Raw genomic sequence first — 21,138 nt, 5'->3', positions numbered from 1 at the left:
ACTAAAAAGAAAAACTACAGGCAAATATCCCTGATAAACATAGATGCAAAGATTCTTAACAAAATGCTAGCAAACTGAATCCAACAGCACATCAAAAAGTCATCTATCACAACCAAGTAGATTTTATTCCAGGGATGCAAGGATGATTCAACATACACAAATCAATAAATGTGACTTACCACATAAACAGAATTAAAAACAAAATCCATACAATCATCTCAATAAATGAAGAAAAAGCATTTGACAAAATTCAACGCCCATTCATGATGTTGAATGCTTCAAAAAACTAGGCATTAAAGGGATATATCTCAAAATAATAAGAGCCATATATGACAAACCCACAGCAAACATCATACTGAATGGGTAAAAGCTGGAAGCATTCCCTCTAAGAACAGGAACAATAAATGGATGTCCACTCTCACCACTCCTCTTCAACATACTACTGGAAGTCTCAGCCAGAATAGTCAGGCAAGAGAAAGAAATAAAATGCATCCAAATTGGAAAAGAGGAAGTAAGATTATCTCTGTTCACTGATAACATTATCTTATACCTAGAAAAAACAAAAGTGTCCTCCGAAAAACTCCCAGATTTAATAAACAAGTTCAGTGAAGTTTCAATGTATAAAATGAACATACAAAAATCAGTCGCATTTCTATATACCAACAACATTCAAGTAGAGAACCAAAGCAAGAACTCAATCCTATTTATGATGGCCACACACAAAAAATACCTAGGAATACATTTAAACAAAGAAGCAAAAGACTTCTACAAGAAGAACAACAAAACACTGATGAAAGAAATTGTAGATGACACAAACAAATGCAAAAAACATCATGCTTATGTATTGGAAGAGTTGATATCATTAAAATAACCATACTGCCTAGAGTAATATACCAAATCAATGCAAGTCCTATCAAATTACCAATATCATTTTTCACAAAATTAGAAAAAACAGTACTATGATTCATATGAACCAAAAAACATCCCAAATAGTCAATGCAATTCTAAGCAAAAGAACAAAACTAGCATCATATTACCTGACTTTAAACAAACTACAGTACAATGCTATAGTAACCAAAATAGCATGGTACTGGTACTAAAATAGACCAATGGAACAGAATAGAGAATGTAGAAATAAAGCCACACACCTACAACCAACTAATTTTCAACAAAGTCAGCAAAAATAAACAATGTGGAAAGGACACCACCCTATTCAATAAACAATGCTGGGAAAACAGGCTAGCCATTTGCAAAAGAATGAAACTAGACTTTTTTCTCTCACCACATACAAAAATTAACTCAAGATGGATTAAAGACTTGAATGTATACCTGAAACTATAAAAACCCTAAAAGAAAACCTAGGAATAACTCTTCTGGACATTGGCCAGAATTTAAAATGTAAGTGCAGCTGCCTTACGGAGAAATGCTGCCTATAGGATGCGGAACCTGGCCTTTATCAGGCTGAGCTGGGGTGGCTCTGGGCAGAGAGCACACGCTGCTGCTCCAGCCCTAAATGCAGCCCTCCGGCCAAATAATTTGTGACTAAGACCTCAAAAGCAAACACAACAAAATAAAAATAAACAAATGGGGCCTAAACGAGCTTCAGCACAACTGAAGAAATGATCAGCCAAATAAACAGACAATCTACAGGATGGGAGACAATATTTGCAAACTATATATCCAACAAAGGACTAATATTCTGAATCTATAAGGAACTCAAACAAATCAACAAGAGAGAAATAACCCCATTAAACAGGAGGCAAAGGACATGAACAGGCACTTCTCTAAAAAAGATATGCAAGTGGCCAGCAAGCATGAAAAAAATGTTCAACATCGCTAATCACAAGAAATGCTAATTAAATTCACAATGAGTTATCATCTCACACCAATCAGAATAACTATTACTAAAAAGCCAAAAAATAACAGACGTTAGGATGCAGAGAAAAGGGAATGCTTATACTCTATTGGTGGGAATGTAAATTAGTACAACCCTTTGGAAAACATCTAGAGATTTCTCAAAGAACTAAAAATAAAACTATGATTTGACCAAGAATTCTCACTACTGTGTATCTACCTAAAGGAAAAGAAGTTGTTATTAACAAAAAAAAATCTACACTTCTATGTGTATCACAAAACTATTCACAATAGCAGTCATGGAATCAATCTAAGTGTTCATCAATGAATGAAGAAAATGTGGTATATATACCAGAGAATACTACGCAACCATGAAAAACAATGAAATCATGTCCTTTGCAGCAACAGAGATAGAGATGGAGGCTATTATCCTAAGTGAAATAACTAAGAAACAGAAAATCACATACCACGTGTTCTCACTTTTATAAGTGGAAGCTAAATATTGGGTATACATAAACATAAAGATGAAAATAATAGAAACTGGGGACCCGAAAAGGGAGGAGGGAAGAAGGAAGCAGAGGACTGAAAAATTACCTATTGAGTACAATGTTGACTGTTTGGGTGATGGATTCACCAGAAGCTTAAATTTCACTGTTACACAACCTATCCATGTAACAAACCTGCACATGTATCCCTTGAATATAAAATAAAATGTAATAATATTTTTAAAGTAGCTCAAGCATAAAATTCAGAACCAAGAGGAAAATTTAAGTCATCTTTATCAACCTCATTATTTAACAGATAGAGGTGCTGGGACCCAAGTAACTGAAAAGACCAATTCAAGGTTATATAGTTTTGGGCGACAGAATTGAGTCTAAAACTCAGGTTTTCTAAAACCTAGTCATTATAAAGTCCACGATTTCACTGATAATTTTTGCTATAGAATGTAGAAGAACGTCATTTGGAGCCTACTTATGTCTGTAGCACTTTAAATTGAGATGAGAGAGGAAGTCCCCTCTCATTCCATGTAGCACTAAATACATGCTCCACCAGAAAGGCAATGCATTCACAAAACGATTTGCTTATTCAAGGCCAGGGCTTTCCTCAAAACATGCGTATGACCCAGTACAACCCTCATTTGCAAAATCCAGGAGGATTCATACTCAACATCTATGTTAAGAAGGGCGCACTTAAAGCCTCCCAAGGCAGCCTGCCCCGCTTCTGTTCAAATAGAGCTTCCTTTTGTTGACAGCAATTGCGCCAGCTGAGCGACTCTTTTGAGCCACACAACAAAAAGACACGAAAAGAGGCAGCTTTCAAGATATAATCTATGGGTAAGACCACCCCTTCCCAGGCAACTGAGGAGGCTGTCAGCTGTCGGCCGGCCACAGGACTGCACTCAGGGGTGGAGCAGCAGCAGCAGCGTGTGCCCTCTGCCCAGAGCCACCCCACCTCAGCCTGATAAAGGCCAGGCTGTGCGTCCTACAGGCGGCATTCCTCAGCAAGGCAGCTGCACTTAGTTTTAACGCGTCCCATTGTACTGTTGATTTAATGAGGCCTCTCAGGCACTGTGTTTGTAAATGACAGTCATCATAATGGCAAAGCCCCAGAGACACAAACATCTTGTGTTCTGCCCTCTGAGAAGCTTGAACCATTAAAGAAAATATTTTTTAATTTAAAAATAAAATATAATCATAGTAACACCCACATTACCCTCTGGTGCATTTTATTAATTCTCCTCTATTCCAAACAAGTCATTATGGCAAATAAGAGTATAAACTTTGGAGACAAAAACAAGTCCTGATTTCACACTTGCTACTTGGAACAAGTTATTAAGCTACTTTGAGCTTCTGTTTTCTAAATCATAAAAAGGATATTCAAATCATATCTTCCTCAAAGAGTTACTGGAAGGCAGTGTACAATAATAAAAGGACGACACTCAACATGGTGCCTGGTAAGTACATGTGATATTGAAAAACAATAGCCCAAAACAATTTTACGTATCAATATTACCTAAACTTCCTCTTTGATTTTCCCTACCAAGTCAGAGAAAATATGTTGCTATTTGGAAAGTGTGATTAGAGTAGTGACTGGCACGTGATACACGACATATAATTGTCAGCTATTATTATTGTTGCTGTTATTGTTTTTACTGAACAAGAAACAAATGACAGAGCCTTTGGAATTAGTACTCAATTGATTTGATCCATGGATTAACTAATGGAATTCTCTCTTCTGAAATTTTAAGAGCAAAACGAAGATGAAACCTTACAAGGGGTGGAGAAGGAGTATGGTTAGCATTAAGCTAGACCACGGCATTATTAACATAGGGGTTTATTTCTTGCTCACAAATGGATCCTAATTGAATGACCCTGTTCCATAGACAAACTGGCACCCAGAGGACACATCCTGCCCACTCCCTATTTTTGTAAATAAAGTTTTATTGAAGCACAACCTTAATCACCCATTCACTTATAGTTTATAGCATTTTTGCATTACAGTTACAGAGTTGAGTCATTGCAAAAAAAGACTTATGACATACAATGCCTGAAATATTTACTTTCTTGCTGTTTACGGAGAAAGCTTCTTGAGCCCCAGGCTAAGAAGGAAGAAACTGGCCTAAAACAGCATCTGGCTCACAGTAGTTCATCAGTAAGTATTTGTTTAAAAAAATTGAACAAATTGAATAAATGACTAGGCAGGAAACAGCTGATTTATCATTGGTCCTGACCTATCAAGGTCTTCATGAAGTCATGACCACTTCATATTGATGTGTCAGCTCTATTATTGTCCTAGGGAATTGTTTGAGCCATTGTTGGGAATGAATAGGGCATAAATATCACTTGTAAATCAGACACAATGGTACTGAGTTCCTGATAGTCCACTGGAAGTGTTGCATGCTCTGCCTGATTCAAGCAGGAGAGGGAGAGAGGAACCTAGTAATTGCAGAAAATACATTGAAGAGTAGAGAGCAAAGGAGACAGAGCGTAGTCAAAGACTTTAAAATAGTACGTTTGTCTCTAGTTGTAGCAAAGGAAACAGATACATCTGATCCCAAGCCTGCTTAACTCTACAGAGTATAATAAAAAAAAAAAGTGGACCTCTATATTCAGAGAGGTCAATTAATGAACATAATCATTTTAAGAACAAAAACAAGACAAAAGCTGGAGTTCAAATTTGGTTAGGGTTTGGGTTGGACTATATTAATAAAATAAAATTTCTGCTAAAACTTCTGCCAAAGTTCCTAGTCCAAATGTGAATGCCTGGTCATCCGCCTTTGAAAGTGGGCTCTGAGGGGGCCCAGACTTATTTTTGATCTCTGTATCCACCCACAGAGCTTACTTAGCACATTGACCAGTACACAGGCGGCCTTGAGCAAGACCAGATGAATGAGCAACTGGAATAAGTCCTCAAAGACCTCAAAGAAGTGGTAGACCAGCTGTCCCAGATGACTACTGGGCAGTAAAGTCAACACTTGATGATGTCTTTGCTTAAGTCTTGAGTTAGATTCCTGGCTTCATGACTTGCCCTAATAATTTGCCGTTGGCTTGCTAGCAACTCTCTCACTATCTTGTATTAGTAACTTAAATTTTGTCAAAGAATCTGTCCCTTTGTCATTCTCAGCGGTGTGGTTTGGCTAATGACTCCTTTCTAGTCCCAGCGATGGATCCCAGTTGGTTTTCATATATCCCGTCCCTCTAGTCACATTGGTAATCTATTTTATATGAAAAACACCAAAATCTTCATGGCTTTATTATCATAGGGGTTTATTTCTTGCTCATATGAATGGATCCTAATTGAATGGCCCTGTTCCATGCAGTGATTCTGAGACCCAGGCTTTCTATTAGGTTGATCCACGCATCTTAAACATGTGGTTGTGGTTCCAAGGTTGCCCAGGGGTGTCATCTCCACTCCAGCCAGAAAGGAAAGAAAACATCAGGATCATGTCATTTCTCCCCACATTTATTAGCCAGAATTCTGTCACATGGCCAAATCTAACTGGAAGGGAGGTTGGGAAATGCCGTCTCGCTTCTGCAGAAGGAAGAATAACTTGATTTGGTAAACAGCGAGTTAGTCTGCACCATAGATGGGCATTAAACTTAATCAGAGCCAATGACGCATAGGTTTGCTGGGGATTCTAGGGAAAAGAATCACTGCATGAAGACACATTTACTAGGAATTATTTTCCCCAGAATTGCAAACTCTCTTTTCCCATTGATTTGGTAAAAGGACAAAGTGTGCCTGGAATCCTGAGGGCTGTTGAGGAGCCCGAGTATGGAGCCAGCCTGGAAGAAGCAGAGCTAAGACACGATACTGAAGACATCATTCGAAGCCTGAGTCAAGCCATGCCTGAATCTATGTCTGAATTTTTAATTTGTGTGAATCAATACATTTCCTTTTGGTTTATACCAGTGACTTGGGTATTCTCTATCTTGCTGCTAAAATTGTCCAAGCTATACCATTACTGTCAGTCATCAGTGAACTCTACCCTCTTTTCCCAATTCTGTTGACGGCAAACAGGCAATAAAAGGAAACATGAAGATTTCAGAATCTGCAGCCAAAGAACCTAGATCTGAACCCCAGACTCCAGCTCTTGTCCTTAGGCATGTCATATCTTTGTGCCTCCATTTATCCAGAGATAAATGAGGAATAATAATAGTACCTACCTCATAGGATTGTTGAAGATTGATGAAGCAATTTATGTTCATGCTGAGACTATGCATGACACTTAATACAACTATAGAAAGACTTACAGTTTTACTATGGTGATGAACCAGAGCCACCTTGCTTCCTTTGCCATCACTTCCGCTGAAGAAGGCATCTCGCTTTTCAGCTCCCCTCATCCCTCTCCTCCTTCTCTTGCCTCCCTACCCCTCTTTTTCTCCACCCTCGCTCTTCCTCCTGTCTTATTGGCATGGGCTTGTGGGGGCAAAATGATCATTTCACTGCCCAAAACAAATTGGCTGGCTCACCCTGCATGAAATGATCTTTCTGGACCCTAGAGATGCCACGTATTAGCAACCAGAGAGGCACACAAGCACAGATAATCAAAGACCCAAAGTCACATTTCCCATGTGCGACTGGAAAACTCTCTCTTGGAAGATGACAGGAGCGGAACCAAGCGTAACGTCCAGAATGCCCCTTTGAAAATGTAACTGCACGAACCACTCCACAAACCAGAGGCAATTGTTTATGGGCTTAAATCACCTCTCTAGGCCCCACGAACCTTATTTGACAAGAAATTCAGTACCTCTTTCTAGGTAAGTCCACCACACCCCACCTTTGGAGAGTTCACAAACCCCAGGGGATTGTACGGTCTGAAAGCGGGTTCAATACAGCTCCCCAACTCAGGCTGGGGGGCGGGGAGAAACGGAGAGGAGTGCTGTCATTGCCCCTTGCCACCACACGGGGTCACTGCTAAGGACAGATGCAGCCCCGGTGCCCGCAGGTCCCCGCCCCAGCCCCGCGGTTCCCTGGTTCTCCGAGGCAAACCGGCTCTTGTGCCACGTGTAACTCAGGGCGCCTGCTTTTCCAATGGGTTCTTCCAGCTCACACGCAGCGCTGCCTTCCAGCACCTCCGCCAACCCCAGGCTCACCAAACCAGGATCCATGCTTGCCTCTAACTCCCCGAGAACAGAATCACCCTCCACATTTTCCCTGACAACATCACCGTTTTACAAAGCGATCGCGTTCTGGCCCCCTTCCCTCCTGAGGGGGACCTTCCTCAGCAGCCCCCAGGTGAAGCGCCCTTCGAAAGGGCACTGCCCTCTGTGGTTCCAGGAGGCCCCTCTCCCGCCCCGGAGAAGGGAAAACGACGCATGTCAAATCAGGCAGGGGTCCCACCGCACGGGAGGCAGCCTCCTGCCGACTCCTCCTGGGCAGAAAGGGAGGTGGGGGCACAGGGAAGGGGGCATCTGCAGCTCGCCTTGTGCTCCCGCCTCTCACCCCAAGAGATCCCTGTGTCTGCTGATAGAATCCCTTGGCTTAATTTTACTAAAAGACACTTAATCTTTTTTTAACTTCTGTTTTCTGCCAAATCTGCTTCCCAAAGCATGAAGTGCTTTTTCCTATTCTATTTGTTCAATAACCTCTAGGCATACAAAATTTAAGTAATCATTAAAATATGCAACGTATTATAGTAAATGCTTGAAATCGGTGTTTTTTTGTTGTTTGTTTGTTTGTTTGCTTGCTTGTTGCTTGCTTGCTTGCTTGGTGGGTGTTTTGTTTTTGTTTTTATTTTTGTTTTTGTTTTTATCTTGGTTCACTGCAACCTCCACCTCCCGGATTCAAGCAATTCTCCTGCCTCAGCCTCCCAAGTAGCTGGGCTTCAGACACGTACCACCACACCCAGATAATTTTTGTATGTTTAGTAGAGATGAGATTTCACCATTTTGGCCAGGCTGGTCTCAAACTCCTGACCTCAGGGGATCCACCCACTTCGGCCTCCCAAAGTGCTGAGATTACAGGCATGAGCCACTATGCCTGGCCCTTTAAGTAGGTGTATTCTTTAAGAGTAGGATTATTTTAATCAGATTTTTGCTTTTTCAACTACCAAAGAGGGTTTTTTTCCCTGTTTTTCCTTTCCACAGTTTCTACTGTTCTGTCTTCCTCCCTCATTTTCTCACTCTTTTTACCCTCTTGATTCTTCCATTTTTTTGCTACTGTGATTACTAGCCATATTAAACTGAAATGTTTTACTCAATGTATTCATTGAATAATATGTAATATTCTCTACTTTTTAAGAAATCACTTTAGTGGAACAGCTTTGTTCTACACTAAATATGCAAAAAATACCAAAGTAATAAAATGTATGAGCTAAAACTATAAAACTTAGAAAAGACATAGGAAAAAAAGTCTTGTGATATTAGATTTGACGACGATTTCTTGAATACAATGCCAAAACCAGAAGCAACAAAAGTGAAAATAAATTGTACTTCATCAAAATTAAATATTTTCGTGCATCAAGGAACACTGTAACAGAGTGAAAAAGCAACTCACAAAATGGGAGAAAATATTTGTAAACCATATGCCTGATGAGGGATTAATTCACAGAATATATAAAGAATTCCCACAACAAAAAACAAACATTAAAAGATGGGCAAAGGATTGTATTTGACATTTTGTTAAAGAAGATAGACAATAAGCACATAAAAAATGTTCAGTATCATTGATTATTAGGGAAATGCAAATCAAAACCACAGTGGAATACCACTTCACATCCATTAGGATAGTTACTTTCAAAATAAGTAACCATCCAAATGGTTGTCAAGAATGTAGAGAAACTGGAACGTTGGTCACTGTTGGTGAGAATGTAAAATTGTGCAGCCACTCTGGAAAACAGCACAGTGGTTCCTCAAAAATAGAAACATAGCATTACCATGTGATGCAGCAATTCCATTTCTGGGAATTATATCCAAAATAATTGAAAACAGGAATGCAATGAGATATCTGTACACCAGTGTTCCTAGCATTATTCACAAAACTAAAAGGTAGAAATGACACGTGTCCATCAAGAAATGAACGGGTAAACAAAGTGTAGGGCATCCATGCAATGAAATATTATTCAGTCTTAAAAAGGAAGGAAATTCTGACACATACCACAACATAAATCAACGTTAAAGACATTCTACTGAGTGAAATAAAAGAACACAAAATAAAAAATATCATATGATTCCACTTATATGTAGTACTTTGAATAGTCAAATTCATAGACACAGAAAGTCGAATGGTGGTTACCAGCATCTGGAGGAAGGGGGAAGGACTTACTGTTATTATAATGAGTACAGAATTTCAGTTTGGAAAGGTGAAAAAATCTGGAGATGGATGGTGGTGATGACTGCACAACAGTGTGAATGTTTTTAATGCCACTCAACTGTACACTTACAAATAGTTAAAATGATAAAAATTTGTGTTGTATATATTTTATTACAATAGAAATAGAAAACAAAATGAATTGCCTTCTGACTTACATATCCTTAAATTATAATTTTCATAGGTTAATCATCCTCGAAGAGAGAAAGAAACAAAAAGAAAAATGAAAAAGGAAAGAAATTTTCTCCACAAAGACTTCAAAAAGCTACAATCTTAAGAAGTCAAAACTACAATGAGCTGGAGTTGAACTCCAAGGACCTTAATAGTTACGTGACCTGTCCAAGGTTACACAGCTCACTAATGGGAGAGCCGAAACTAAAACTCAGGAGAATGTGTGATTTATTTGTGATTTTTTCACACCTCAGAGTAGAAAGTTGGGAAAGATCTCTTCCAAATGATTTTTAGGTCTTGTCTGCCAGTCTATGACAGCTCCACAAATCCTCTGACTCCAACAAAGGTATTTGCTCCAACAAAAATCCCTGGACAGGAAGTCCTGAAAAACTAAATGCCAACCAAACCACCAAAGGTTCCAACCCTCGAGGCCCGACCCTAGCACTGGTACTCTCCAGTAGGGATCATGGGGAATGAAAATGTTACAGTGAAAAGATGGGTAAAGTTGGGGTAGAAATCACTGGTTTGTGGGATCACAATGTTTGTGATATACTCAAAATTACTTACAATAGCCACTATGGCATCTAATTATGTATGTATGTATGTGTGTATAAGTTTTTATCTTTATCATAGAGGCCTGGTTAAAATTCTCTCTCTTTCATCTGGAATACACACACTAGAAACAGTTAACATTTGAAAACTTCCAGACAGAAGCCCACAGGCCAGGAGTAACCACAACTTCAGGTCAACACCAGGTGGTGAATTAATTAGTGTTATGTAGGTAGGGATGCTTTTTTAATATCAAAATTAACAGTAACTATCATCTACTTTTCCTTCTGTACTGGACCATTTCCATGAGCATATAAAAATGCTGTTATTTTTCTTTAAAACAATCTTCCTTTGACTCCTTTCTAACCCCCACCCTCCCCAATTATTGCCTTATTCTTTGCTCCTACTTTGCTGCAGAACTCAATGCAAAAGAGGTCTACTCTGTCTCCAATTTATCTTCTCTAATTCTTCCTTAAATCTACTCCATTCAGGAGAGGTAGTCTTTCCTTGCCTCTCCACTGAAATTTCCCTTGTCAGGTTCATAAAAAGCCTCTAGAGGCAGAGCCTCAGCCCTCATCTTCCTCCACCTCTCATCAGTTGACACAGGTTGAGCACAGCATTATTCCTGTCTCCTGACCTAGTTTTCCTGCTTTCTCACGTCAGTGTCCCTGGAACTCAGTCCACTCTCTACCTACTCTCATTTCTTTGGTCCCAAGGCTTTACATATGACCTAAAGTTCTGATGTTTCTCAAATGTGTATATCCAGCCCAGGCCTCTCTCTAGAATTCCAGACCCATTTATTCAACTCAACTCTTGCTTGCCTTCTCTTTTTGAATATCTAACACTCAGGTCAGACTAATTCTATCCGAGCCTGAATTCCTAAATCTCTGTGCAGAACCCTGCTTCACTCACACCTTCCTGTCTCAGTGGATGGCAACTTCATTCTTTGAGATACTCAGGAAGCCAAAAACCTTGGAGTCATTCCTGACTCCTCTCTTTCTTATACACCCAACATCCAAACTATCAACACATTTTTTTGGCCCTCTTTGTGAAATATATCAAGAATCTGACCCCTTCTCGCCATCTCTCCTGCTCCCACCATCATCTTGCACCTGGTTCATTGCAGTAACCTGTTGAGAAGCTCTTCCACTTTCTCCTCCATGGTCTATTCTCAATACAGCAGTTGGAATGATAGTTTCCTAATCAAAGCCAGATCATGATTTCCCTGTACTCAAAACCATATAATGTTTCCCGGAATCCTCACCAAGGCCCCTTACCCTCCATTTCCCATTACCACTTCCACCTAAGCGCTTTCCTCTTTCTGTTCCCTCTACCCAGAATGTTCTCCTCCAAGATATCCACATAGCAAACTTTCTCACCTCCTTTGATTCTCCCTGGCATTTCACCCTCCCGTGAAGACTGCCCTGACCGCCCTGTCTAATACGCATTCTCTAGCTCTCCAAAACTCCCTTACCCAGCCCTTCTGTCTCTGCCTTGAAATCCTTAATACTTTTTTTTCCAAGGGGCCCTGCCTTTTCGTTTTGCACTAGGCCCAAGTTACATAGCCAGGCTGTTTAGAGATCTCTACTGACCTCAGTTTTCTGATTTGTAAAACAAATATAATAACAGTGTTGTTGTTAAGTGGAGCCTAAAGCTGCCTCCTTACGTATTTTTAATTTGGCCTAAAGAGTGAACTATAACCTGACTAGATGTGTAATCTACTCTTGTGCCAATCACCAAGTTTTAACTAATCAAAGGCAGCCAGCTGTTTAAACCATGTTTATATAAGGCAAATGCCCAGCTGTAACCACTCCGGCTGTTTCTGTGTCTGAGTTCCATTTTCTGTACATCACTTTCCTTTTTCTACCCATCATTTTGTTGATGCAGCATCATGAAGCTATCTGAATCTACTTTGGTTTGGGAGACTGCCCAATTCATGAATCAATTAAACAGTTAAATTTAATTTCACTAAGGTTTGTTTTGGTTTGGTTTGGTTTGGTTTTTGGTTTTTGGGTTTTTTTAGCAGTAGGTTCCCCATAGGAGATCTGAGAAGACTAAATAATACAATAGGCGGAAGGTGAAGAGCACATAACAAATACTTGTAAATTCACCCAACAACAACGTGTTGATTGCCTGCTGCAGAGCAGGCACCATTCCGGGCACTAGAGAAATGCTGGGGAAAGTTGCTCTCATGGACCTTACACTTCCATGGGGGATATCAACAGTAAGAAGATACCATTACGTTCTATCACATGGAATATGTACTATGAGGAGAAGTAAAATGGAGGGGTGCAACGCAGCAGCTGAATGACCACATCAGCTTGAGTAATCAGGGGTCACCTGTTCATGAGGTGACACTTAAATGAGAACTGGTGGCAAGGAAGGAAGACTCAACCGAGCATCAGAAGGAAGAGCACTCCAGGCACAGGCAAGAGCTAGCGAAGATACCCAACATGAGAATTAACTCCACATATTAGAGACACAGAATAAAGGCAGGGTGGGTTTAGCAGAGTAGCTTCTAAACTGTTTCAGGATGAAGCCCGAGGGAAGATCAGATTAGATAAGACACAAACCCACAGACAAGGGGTTGGTGCTTGATTCCAAACCGTAGAAGAGTTTTAAGCTGGGAACCCTTGGTCTTACATATATCTTCAAAGATAATTCTGATGACTGTTTGTAAAACAAATTTTAGGAGGCAAAGTAGAAGCAGGCATGTTAAATAGGATGTTACCACAATAACGTAAGCAACACATGATGGCTTAAACCAAGGAGGGAGTGGTGGAGATGTAGAGAAGTGGTTGGATTCGTGATCGGATTCTACCTATTAAAGGTAAAATCAGTAGGAATTTCTGATATCGGTGGTGAGAAAAAGAGATCACTCCTGGGCAATTGGATGGATAAATGTTCATTCTAACCATGTAAATATCAAATCATTAATCTCTGGCCGCCATGAAATAACATCCTAACCAGAAAAGCGTCCTGGGTTTGGTGAGCTCCCAGTACATGTTGATTGACTGAACAACTGAATGAATGAGGGAGGAAGTTGCTGAAAGGGAAGTCAAGTGGGGAGCTGAGGAGAAACTTTGCCTACTTTACAATTTTGCTTACAGCGGGACCTGCTGACTGGTCTCCACAAAAAGGAAAAACAAAAATCACCAGAAAAGAAAGTTTGCTGTGTGGAAAGATTTCAACTAACAAAGGAAAAGGAAAGGGCCATGAGGGCAGGGAGACACGTGTTTGGACACATCCCCTGCTTGGAAGGCTGACTCCTGAAAAGAAGAGGATCTGATGAGTGTGCAGGAAACCCTATTGCCCTGTCAGTTCCTACTAACAACTGGGTGCATTTATTTATCCTCTCAAAGCATGAAACAGAGGAACCAGAAACGGTGCCAGGGCCAGGCAAAGGCATGGACATATATTCATTGGCTCATCTGGCCCTCTCTGCAGGATGGAAAGCATTAAAGAGAGGCAGCACCTTGGCCCCATAGACATCCTACCTAGAGACAGAAACATTTCAGCTGAAACTGACAGTCTCTTGAGCCCTGGTGTCTGATTCTCACAATAATAACCCTCCTAAAAAAACTCAGTCCCTGAGAAATGGCAGTGGACTGAAAGAGTGCCTCTCCATGAAGATGAAAACTTTAGAGTATTTTCTAAAAATGTTCTAAAACTTTAGAATATTTTTCTGATCATGAACAGTGCTAAACAGGTATCTGTTACGGTAAACCATATGAAGTTGCCAAAATTAGTCCACATTTTATCTAAGAGAGTAACTATTTCATGTGGTTCCAACTGATACGTGTCTCTACAGGCTGATGAAATGCTTTGGGCAAAATATCACCATAACAATAAATCTTATCTTGATTTCTGTCTCTAGAATGTTTCTATGTGTTCTTTGAGAAAGTAATTCCGGGTAGGAGAGGTTGAAGCAATTTCTGATATCCTGGGGGATAAAATAACAACTATATTCCTCAACAATGTACTCAGAATTCAAACCAACCATCAAATGCTCAAAGCTTACAGAAATTCGGAGGGGGAGAAATCCCCTTAGTGTGGGAAGGATGAAAGAGTATTTTACAATCCTGCAAACGTGAAAGGGCAGAGTGAAGTTCCTGTTGTCCAACTCATTTGTTTTATCATATAAGCTAAGGGGCTTGTTCAAGGTCAGAGTCAATAGTTTAAGGCAGAACTGGAGCCAGATCCATCATATGTATTAGACTAACTCTTTTCTGAACCAATACACACTATGTATGGAAAGGTAAGAGGGACTTTATGGGTAAAAATAATTTCATTTCTAAGATGTAAAATAATGCTGAACACAAGTTAAAAGAATTTGAGTTCCCAGATGTCAAAATAATAACCCAATAGAATAAGACATAAAAAAAACTTCACAAAGAAACAAGGAGATTTTAGAATGGTGCATTTAGAAGAAGATGCTATGGAGGGCTGAATGGCAGAAGCAGAAAAAACTGATTTTATAAGTGGCTTGGTGAATTGAAAGAAAAAAGCAGCATATGTTTTGATAAATGCTTTTTTGAGGTTGGTGGTATTTTACCAGAATTATATAATCTGCTTATTTATACAGCTGGGACATTTTCACTTCCATGAGTTATTCTTTGAATCATTTGTAGTGAGTGCCCACTGTATCTCCAGCAGTCTTCCAGGTATCTGGATATATCAGTTAATTTAACAGACAAAAATCCCTGCCCTTAATGAGCATATATTCTAATTGGGGATACAGACAACAAACAATAAACATAAAACACAAATGAATTATATGGTCACTTAGAGAGTGAAATGTGCCAAAGGGAAAAAAAAAGATCAGGATACTGGGAAGCTGGAGCCATGAGCAGGGAGGGGTGCATGTTGGGGCTTTCACCAGCATAGTCTAGACAGGTGTCTTTGAGAGGGTGGGTTTGAATAAGGGCTGGAAGATAATGAAGGCTGTTTAGGGGAACAGCGTTCCAGATGTTGGCAAGTCACTAAGGCAGACACGTGGCTGGCAGGTGTGAGCGTCAGCGTCTGCTCTGTAGACCCGGTGTCATCCCAGTTTCTGGAGCATGGCCAAGTCTTTTACATAGAACAAGAAGTCTTGAATGATCCAATGTGGCCATGTTATGCTATGCCAGACATGACAAATCCATATAATAAACTTTGAGAATTTATTTGTGGTCCAAGTAACCCTGTGGTTGTGTGAATCTCAGCTGTGGCCTTTATATTCACTCTTCAAAGCTTCTGTGGCCATGGCCATGTCTCAGTGTGACAACAAAAAGCACCCAGCTCAGGTAAGTGTTTTAATGACCAAACACAATGAACCACAGATAATCCATTCCTTAGCTTAGGTATCAAGTATCAGAATGGTGCTGCCATAGCAGACAGAGCATATGACTAGAGTAAGATTACTTGTCATCTATTACTAGTTCGACCACATACTCACTTACGGATGCAGAATAAACTGCTCAATTTCTCTATGCCTCAATTTTTACATTGGTCAAATTAAGATGATATCCCTTTCTCAGTCTATTTCACAAAGGTATAATAATATTTAGGTTCAGTGATACAATAAGTATGAAAGTATGCTGGAAGCTATAATGTGCAAGGCTTAGCTATCTCTATGCTTGCAAAATACAACATAATGAATGGCATTCTATAAATGTTTTTGAGTAAATAAGCAGACAAGTAAAACTTACAGTGTGATGACAACCAAGAAGAAAGTCATCCCATTAGACATGACCTATGTCTATGCAATCAAAGTAAAGATGGTATTTAGCATAGCTGCCTTTATAAATCAAGCCAAATAACATATTTTTCAGATTTTCACTGGAAACTTTTAAACGGATTATTTCAAAACATGAGAGAAAACCATAGAGTACTTTCAGTTTAGCTTGTTAAGTCCTTTGATCTAGAAAAATATCTATATTCCTACCCAAACCAGGAAGGAGAAAGGACAAAGAAAAAATAATTGCAGTATTGCTCAGATGATCAATATAAAAAAGACATCAAAGAAGGAAGAGAATTCCTTTTTAAAATTTTCAATATTTGAAATATAAATAGCCATTGGATTGGTTGAATGTTACAATAAGATGTAAAAGAGAGATAAAAAGTGTTTGACCTCTTTTCAGGTGCCAAGAATTCTGCCCAGTGAGTAGACAAAAGGAATGCTCAGCTGAATCTAACACCAAACTATTTGTAGAATAAAACTGGATTTCGTTAAAAGTGCCTACTAAGCGAGAAATCCACAGGCTACGGCAGAACATCTCTCTCTCTCCCATTGTGAGACATTTTTTTAACTACTTGAAATCATAAACTGAGAGTTTGGAAGGTTGTTTTGTTAGTTCTGCTTGCTCCACCTTGGCCAGAATCAATTTTATCGAGGGGCACATTAGTCATGGAGGGGTCCACGGAGGCATTTCCAAATCGTTCTCACTAATTTCTCCTACTGAAAGTTTTTAGGGACTTACTTCTCAAAGCACCGCTTTCTGCTGGAAAAAAAAAAAAAAAAAAAAAAAAAAAAACCTAGGAGTTGTTGGATCTGTTGAAACCGTGTGAAGCAACTTTTTCAATTATCTAGATAGATATTCAAGAAAGATCATCGGTCTCACAGAAAGCATAGGTCTCTGTGGCCACTGGCAGGCTAACCTCTACTTCTAGCAATTGAAAAATGAAATAGCCTACCTGCTAAAGTCTAATGTGGTATTTCCTTTAGAGACACTGATAGACCACAGAATCTGGAGGTTGCCAATGTGAATTTTCAAAAAGAGAAAGCGTTCCTTAGTCTCAAAAGTTTGGAAAATACTGCCTTGAGCAAAGTTGTACCTAGTTGCTGTTCTGAGATCTTTTTCTTCTTCTGTTTGGCAAAAGCTGCCAAAAGAATTTTTTTTAAAAAATTTTTAACCAGAAAATTGACCTCAGATTCCCAATTTCTAGTCTTTTTTCTAAGGCAAGTAAAAGATAAGATGTAAACAGTGAAGTTTGTTCTACTTCATAAAAATAAACTCTAACCTGTTGGCCATTGCACAGGGTTCAGGAAGAGCTTGTTCAAGGTTCATGAAAGACCAAAGCAAGTCAAGTGGATGCCTCGGCATCAGCCTCTGGATCCACATTGCCTGGATTCAAGTGCATACCTACCACTTTGTAGCTTTGTGACCTTGAATGATGACTCATGGTCTTTCTGTCTCAGTCTTCTCACCTGAAAAATAGGAATAATAGTAATTAGTAATTACATAACTAATTACTTATGCAATTAGTTATTCATCTTTTCTCTGCCTCAGTCTTCTCATCTGCAAAATATAAATAATAGGCATACTTGTGCATTAGGCTTATGGTGAATATGTAATGTCTTAAAATTTAAATTTATTAAATCAACATGAAGATTCAATGAAATTTATGTAAAAGATTAAACAAGTTATGAGTCAAAGATCAGAAGAGTGCTGGGCACATGATGAAAGCTATGTGTTAGTCTGCCATGATGTGATGGTGATGATGATGATGATGAAGGTAATGACTCCCCTTTCTTGAATCCTTCTCAAAGCACACATGAACCATGTTATGACCCAAAGTGATCAAGGACTAAAAACTCAGTGACAAGCACGACATAGAGAAAGGATCAGGGAAACACTAACAACTAACAGAATCCCACAGCCAAGAGGATATTCCACATTGTTACCCAGGAATTTTCCAACCTTTCCCCATTTTTTCCTTTTCCAATATGGGCAAAGTTTCTTCAGGTTCCAATCAGAAAATTTCTCCTCTCACCCAAGAGGAAACTATATCCTCTCACATTGTTGCCACTGAGGACAGATCACAGGGGCAAAGGAGGTGAGTGCTGAGCAAGGAAAGGGCAAAAAACAGCAGTGAGAGAGCAAACAGCAGTCCTGGGGAGAGGAGAGCTGCACCCAGTCTTACGTGACTGTCTGCGGCACAAGGAGGAGACTGGAGGGAGCACACTGCCCATGGAATATTGTTGATTAAAAACCCACTTGAAATGAGACAGAAATTAAACAATCTGCAAAAAGAATATGGACCATAGTAAAGAAAGTGGCATTTCACCCAACATGGGACATATGAATCAGCAAAACTGAGACAACCCAGGACAGGGGAAATCCGACCTACTTCAGAGCTACGGTGGGCTTGGGGTAAAGCTCTGTGTAGCTACTGTCTGTTACATTTGCATATATTACTATATAGTAATAGTTAAGGGTGACTGAATACTCGCTGTGTGGTAGGTACCATTCTAAGCACTTTACTTGTTAATTGCAGGCACATTTTAGGGAGCAGGAATAAGGATTTGAAATAACTTGAAGAATCCTTGTTAATAGCAATCAAAAGAGCCTAACAGAAACAAAATTAATTAACACACCTATTCAAACAACGTCTAAAGAATGCCATGTGCATTATAGGCATTTTTTTTTTTTTGAGAAAGAAAAAAAGAACAGTAAGAAAAAGAATAAAGAAGAGGAAGAAAGAGAAAGAGGAAGAGGGAGAGAGAACGGGGGTATTGCTTTACTGCCTGGGCTAGAATGCAATCTAAATATGGGTATGCCTATAATTGTCCTTAATAATAGAGACATGAAAGAAAATGAGGGAAGAGAATAACAAACAAGGAGCCAATCAGCATTTTGTTTAAACTTCTAAGTTGATATGATGTAGTACTGATAAGAGTGTATATTTTGTGTATTTAAAGTGGAGAGTTCTATAAATATTAATTACGTTTACTTGTTCCAGATCAGAGTTCAAGTCCTGGATATCGTTGTTAATTTTGTCTCATTGATCTGTCTAATATTAATGTTGAAGTCTCCCACTATTATTGTGTGGGAGTCTAATCTCTTTATTACTCTTATATGTCTTGGTATTCCTGTATTGGGTGCGTATATATTTAGGATCTTTAGCTCTTCTTGTTGCATTGATCCTTTTATCATTATATAATGTCCTTCTTTGCTTCTTTTGATCTTTATTGCTTTAACGACTATTTTATCAGAGGCAAAAATTATAACTTCTGCTTTTTATTTATTTATTTTAGCTTTCTGTTTGGTTGGTAAATCTTTCTCCATCCCTTGTTTTGAGTCTTTGTGTATCCTTGAATGTGAGATGGGTCTGGATGCAGCATACTGATGAGTTTTAGTTTTTTAATCAAATTGGCTGTCTGTCTTTGGATTGGAGGATTTAGTCAATTTAAATTTAGAATTAATAATGATATATGTGAGTTTAATATCAGATGATTTTGCCCATTAGTTGATGTAAATTCTTCATTATATTGATGGTGATGATGAAATCTCTGAGTGCTTGCTTGTTCACAAAAAACTTTATTTTTCCTTCACTTATGAAGCTTAGTTTGGCTGGATGTGAAATTCTGGGTTGAAAGTTCTTTTCTTTAAGGATGTTGAATATTGGTCCCCGATCTCTTCTGGCTTGTAGGGTTTCTGCTGAGAGATCTGCTGTAAGTCTGATAGGCTTCCCTTTGTGGGTAACCTGACCTTTCTCTCTGGCTGCCCTTAGTATTTTCTCCTTCATTTCAACCCTGGTGAATCTGACGATTATGTGCCTTGGAGTTGCTCTTCTTGAGGAATATCTTTGTGGTGTTCTCTGTATTACCTGGAGTTGAATATTATCCTGCCTTACTAGGTTGGTAATATTTTTCTGAATAATATCCTGAAGCATATTTTCCAGCTTGGATTCATTCTCTTCATCACATTCAGGTACACCTATCAAGCGTAGATTAGGTCTTTTCACATAGACCCATATTTCTTGGAGACTTTGCTCGTTCCTTTTTATCCTTTTTTCTCTAATCTTGTCTTCTTATTTCATTGAGTTGGTCTTCGATCTCTGATATCCTTTCTTCTGCTTGATCAATTCGGCTGTTAAAATTTGTGCATACTTCATGAAGTTCTCGTGTTGTGTTTTTCAGCTCCATCAATTCACTTATTTTCCTCTCTAAATTGTGTATTCTTGTTAACATTTCGTCAAACCTTTTTTCAAAGTTCTTAGTTTCTTTGGATTGGGTTAGAACAAGTTCTTTTAATTCACAGAAGTTTCTTATTATCCACATTTTGAAGCGTGCTTCTGTAATTGGAACACACTCGTTCTCCATCAAGCCTTGTTTCATTGCTGATGAGGAACTGTGATTCCCCCGCTGAGGGAGAGGCATTCTGATCTTGGGTATTCTCAGCCTTTTTTTGGCTGTTTTCTTCTCTTCGTTATAAATTTATCCATCTGTGGTCTTTATAATTACCGTCTTTGTAATTGGGTTTCTGAGTGGACGTCCAACTTATTGATTCTCAGTGCCGAAATCTGAGCAACCCACTGCGCCGACTAAATCAGCGGCGTTAAGATGGATGCTGCTTTTCTGACTCTGCACCAAGAACCTACGCTCTGAGGCGCCGGCAAAACCGCCTCACCGGTCACAAGAGTCGTGCTGGCGACCCGTGGGGCTCCTCCGCTGGGAATCTCCTGGTGCGTGAGCAACAAGAATTCATGTGAAGGTGTGGCATCCTCTCGTTCTTTGCGCTTTCACTGGGAGCTACAGTCCCGAGCTGCTAGTGATCAGCCATCTTGGATCTCTCTCCTACAGGCATTTTTTAATGTAACTATTTCATAAACTCTATGCATAGGTCTCTCTGGCCACTGGCAGGCTAACCTCCACTTCTAGCAATTGAAAAATGAAATAATTTACCTGCTAAAGCCTAACGTGGTATTTCCCTCAGAGACACGGATAAAACACAGAATCTGGAGGTTGCTAATATGAATTGGCAAAAA

Source organism: Saimiri boliviensis, chromosome 7, assembly GCF_048565385.1.
Source record: "Saimiri boliviensis isolate mSaiBol1 chromosome 7, mSaiBol1.pri, whole genome shotgun sequence".
NCBI lineage: Eukaryota > Metazoa > Chordata > Mammalia > Primates > Cebidae > Saimiri > Saimiri boliviensis.
The sequence above is the reverse complement of the archived record's forward strand: the minus strand, read 5'-3'. Positions refer to the sequence as shown.